Source organism: Camelina sativa, chromosome 20, assembly GCF_000633955.1.
Source record: "Camelina sativa cultivar DH55 chromosome 20, Cs, whole genome shotgun sequence".
NCBI classification, from domain to species: domain Eukaryota; kingdom Viridiplantae; phylum Streptophyta; class Magnoliopsida; order Brassicales; family Brassicaceae; genus Camelina; species Camelina sativa.
The window spans coordinates 25,766,953-25,772,143 of record NC_025704.1 but is presented as its reverse complement, the minus strand read 5'-3'; positions in this window follow the sequence as shown (position 1 = coordinate 25,772,143).

Below are 5,191 nucleotides of genomic sequence, written 5' to 3'. Positions count from 1 at the left end.
CCTGTGATCACCCCAGCACTGGTTCCACCATTCTCGACCGTCGTGTACACCCGTGGCGCCTGCTCAATCTGTGCTACCTGCTGCACTCCAGGCTGCACAACATTCTGAACCGCTGCCACTGCCATCTGCTATAACTTGGGACACTTGTGCTTGATGTGCCTAGGCTCCCTACAATGATAGCATACACAAACCGCTGCCGTCAGAGCACTTCTCTGGATACAGCTAGCTACCTTGTGATCCATGCTCCCACATCCAAAGAACCTTACACCACTCGATCTCTACGTAGCCTCCCACTTCCTCTTGATTCCCTGCGCATGCTTGCCACACTTGCTAGAACCTCCTTGATGATGAGCCTTCCTAGGCTGCACCGCTCGACTAACCGTCACTGTCTGTGCCCGAATATCCTCCTCAATCTCTGCTGCCGTCTCAACCGGCTCTGCACACGAAGCATAACTCCGTCCTCTACAATGGACCCTCAAGTCATCACGGAGAGCCCTCATAAACCTCCTGATCTGGGCCTCCTCAGACTCCATAGCCCGACCCCCATAAGATAGAAGTCGACTGAACTCCCGCATTAACCGCGTCCCCTAAGATAACTTAAGGAACTGCACCTCCAGCCGGTCCAATGCCTCTCTCGGAAAGTACTTGCGGTTAAACTCCTCCACGAAGTCAGCCCAAGTCATCTCCCTCTGCACTCTCCTTGCAGCCACTGATCTCCACCACACCTGAGCATTACCAACCAAATTGTTGACCCCTATGTCCACCCAAAACTCCTCAGGACATCTCAGAGTCTGGAAGTTACGTTCCACACTCGTCCTCCACGCATCTGCAGCAGTAGGATCTGTACCACCTGAAAACTGCGCAGTATCAATGCAACGCATTTCCTTCAACATAGACAAATAACGACTATGTGCTCCCACATCCGCAGCCACTGGCTGCCGCTCCTCCGCCACCACTGGTGGCACTACCTGAGCCTGAGCCGGTACCACTGCTGGTAACCGCTCCAACACCTGTGCTAGCAAAGCCGCAAAATCAACTCTAGGGACTCCACCCGCTGGAACTCCCACACTCGGAGCCCTAGCATCACCGGCCTCTCAAGCAACAACACCACCCCCTCCGACCACACCCAAGGAATCCTCCTGGACATCCTGCGACTTGCCAACACCCTAAACTGTCACATTCTGGTCCACAGTATCACTAACTGTCGGGCCTCTGCCCCTACCCTGACCACGACCGCGTCCACGACCACGACCGCGTCCAAGACCAGCAACAACATCATCTATAGCCATATGCACTACCAAGAACAGAAGACTAAGCAAACAATTATAACTTACACAGAAACATAAACTCACCGTGGAATTACACAGTAGGCTCGAAGAGGATGTTCCAGGACTCCATGCCACACACAATTACTAACTCAAATAATCAATCAAAGCATGCAAATCCCAAACATCTACAGCACAAAGCCTAGTAAACCAAAACCTAGAACCGTAAGGGCTCTGATACCAAATTGAAACGACACTTTTTTTTTTTTTAAAGAAATAATAAATAACTAAGCTAGTGGTCCCATACCCACTAGCCACCTATCCACAATCACATAAAAAGAAGGAAATAATAATACCAATAAATAACCAATACTCAAATAACCAATATCAATTCATAATAACTAATCCAATAATCCAGTCAACATGAAACAAATAATCAGCAATCCTAGGCATCAGTCTAGGACTCAACTCTAGCAACCTAACAGAAGCCAGAAAGCAACCAAGCGAGCCACAAGAACATCTTCCTCTTCATTGCCTTGATTCCACGATCACACATTGCCTTTACCTGCACCACAAACACAAATTGAGATGCATGAGTATTTTATAAACACTCAGTGAGGCAATCCTCCCATCTACTGGGCTATACACACAAGCAATTGAGATACTCTAACCATCAAACAACAATCAACAAAGAAACCAGGCACTGCATCGACCGACACCAACCTTGCATCGACCGACACCATCAGGGGATTGCATCGATCGACGCATGATATGCATCGACCGACGCAAGGTTCACTTGCATCGTCCGACACTCACATTACATCGACCAACGCATGCTCGACATTTCACCAAAAACCCTAGTTGCATCGACCGACGCCTCCATATGGCATCGATAGATGTTCCTAGGTCAAATCGCGCCGTCCTCGCATTGCATCGTTTTCCCCAAAGCTTCTTGCCGGATCTTCGTTCCTACAAACCTCAACTCGATCCCAAGCCACAAGAAAGCTTCACAAAACCTCTAATAACGTTCTAACAAGCCAGACAACACAGAAACAAGCAGATCAGGGAAATTTCAAGCTTGGATAAGTCATGGTCATGCACTCACCTTTTCTTAGAAGATTATAAACCTTAAACAAGCAAAAAAATGCTCCAAGGAAGCTCCTACAACGATCCTAGCTATAGATCTCCACACAAACAGCCTCAAATCTCTCAAAATTCACAAGAACACTCAAGCACACCTTTTCTCTCTTCTTCTCTCTCAAAAGCGGTAAACTCGACGAATGAGACAAAAACTCGAGTTAAGGGTTTTCCCTAACCCCAAAACGCAGTGTTTAACTTAAATTCTTCCGCACCAAACCGGCCTTGCATCGACAGATGCACCCCCTAAACCGGGATTCCGATTCGCGGATGTTACAGGAAATCTTGGCTGACAGTGTTCAGTCCGATCGGAGGATCTGCAGGCCGTGGCAACGGTTACACGGAGGTCCTTGGCGGATGGACGGTGTTGCAGGATTCGAGGATGAATCCTTGTTGGTGGAAGAGAATTGTAACGTTGTGACCCGAGTTTGGTTTCTAGAGGTAGGTGTTGACCGACACCTGGGGGTGTCGGTCGACACCATATTGTTTAAAGGTTTCTGGTTTGGTTTGTTCTCCGGTTTTGTGCGGTTTTATGGTTCTGGAGAAACCCTAAAGTTTCCTATAAAAAGGAGAACGCCCACTTCGTGTTGGGGATTCCTTTCCCAAGTCATTTTCCTTCCCTAGAGAAGATGAGAGAGATTTGGGTATCTTTTGATGTTAGGGAGGTGAGAAGATGGTTTTGGGGGATGGGAATGAAGTGGAGTGGTGATGTTGTGGCATGGAGGAGGAGGGGGAAGCACTGCTGGTGGTGAGGTGTTGCTCCTTTAGATTTCGTCCCTAATCCAAGGTAAGTGATTGATGTTAGGTTTATCTAGGGTTTTGAGATGATTGTGGTGGATTGGTGATGGGTAAGATGGATTGAGATGAATCCATGAGTTTTTTTTATTGTTGTTATTCTTATGAATACGTTGGGTATGTGATTAATTGTGGGGAAAAGAGTATTGGTCATCGAGTTAGGATTTGGTGGCCGAGAGGCGCTTGAAATCGACTTCATGTCGTGTTTCAGGCTTGGTGTCGTTCAACACCATGGTGGTGTCCGTCGACACTAACACCCACGCGCGGATAGCGCGAACTGGTCCAGGATGGCTATTTCGGAGCAACGTTTGGAGGATGAAACAAAGTCCGATTTGGCTGAAATTTGGTGGGGAGCTTCCTGGTGCAACAGGCTCTGTATCCAACGGTGTGTTTGTGAAATTAACGGTTGGTTTGTGATTTAATCAAGTGTTTGTATTGTGGTATGGCATAGACGGTTTTGTGGTAAGGTTGGGGTGTCGATCGACACCAAGGTAGTGTCAGTCGACACCAGCATGTTGTTGTGTGTTTGGATCATAGAAAGACTGCTAGATTTAGGTTTGGATGAGCAGAGATCGATATAAGTGATGTCATGGGCATCGGGGGCGATAAAGGAGTTGATAGTGAATTGAAGTATTTGTGGGAAAGTGTTGTCCGTGGCTGGACAGAATCAAATATTGCAGTCCACCACTCTTGTTACTCGGTCGCTAGGGGTGGTTGGTTGTGCGACTCAGTGACTAGATGAGGTGGGGTTTGGTGTATTTGTGGGAGTTTTTGTAAGGAGTGATTTCTACACCGATTTTCTCGTCAGAATTATGGGGTTCCGATGAGATTGTTTCTCGTATATCCTATGTGAGGATTAGGAATCCGGGTGCGGTCGTTTCACATCTAAAACTTTTGATGTTAGTAATAATTGTCATTAGGTTAAGGTTAACGGCTAAAGGTCACCGATAAATGGCATAATTGGTACAAATAAGTATATTTTGAGAACTATGTTATTGAAAGAATCTTACGCTACGACACAATCTTGACTAAATATTTATGAAGAAGAATTTTTTGTACAACATCATATATCATATATACTGTTATGAATGTCAAAGAAAAATCAAAAGACACACTAAAGTCAAGAATTCATATTGCAAGGTTTTGTGATTGGTTTAATTTGCATGTATTAGGTAGTTTGTACTAGGGACATATGTGTAAGATAAACCTCGAACTAGGGAAGAAGTGACTTCTAAAAAAGTCCTTCAATCTTATTTAGAAACTTACACAAAATCAATCTTCCAATAGAGAAACTCACTTAGGTTACTTAATCATTAAAATAATTAGCAAATTTAGGAATATTAAACATAAATTTAAAATAAGAAATACTAAACATATTATACATAATTCGGAAGAAGATTTATTGATGGGTTGCACCAAATTTTTGCCAAATATGCTCAATCAAATCTTTTTTCAAACGATTATGCATTTGTGGATCATGAACGGCATTTCGAATGCCCATCAAATTATGTAGATTTGTTTGTCTATCTGTAGAATACGATAGATCAACCTGAGAAGTTCCGCTTCCTTCTCCGTGATAGAACTCTGATGGTTCATAGAAATTGTAGGTATGTCGTTCGTCTTCCACTATCATGTTATGCAATATGATACATGCTCTCATTATTTTCCCTATTTTCCCTTTATCCCAAAAAAGTGCTGGATTCTTCACGATCGCAAATCGTGCTTGCAAGACTCCAAAGGCACGCTCTACATCTTTCCGGCATGCTTCTTGACATTGAGCAAAGAGTTTAGCTTTTGGACCACGTGGTAGTGTAATTGGTTGGATGAAAGTTGCCCAGTTGGGATAGATACCGTCAGTGAGATAATACGCCATTTCGTATTGATGTCCATTGACAACATATGAAACTCTTGGAGCTCGGCCCTCTAAGATATCATCAAACACCGGTGAGCAGTCTAAAACATTGATATCATTTAACGTACCAGGTGGTCCAAAA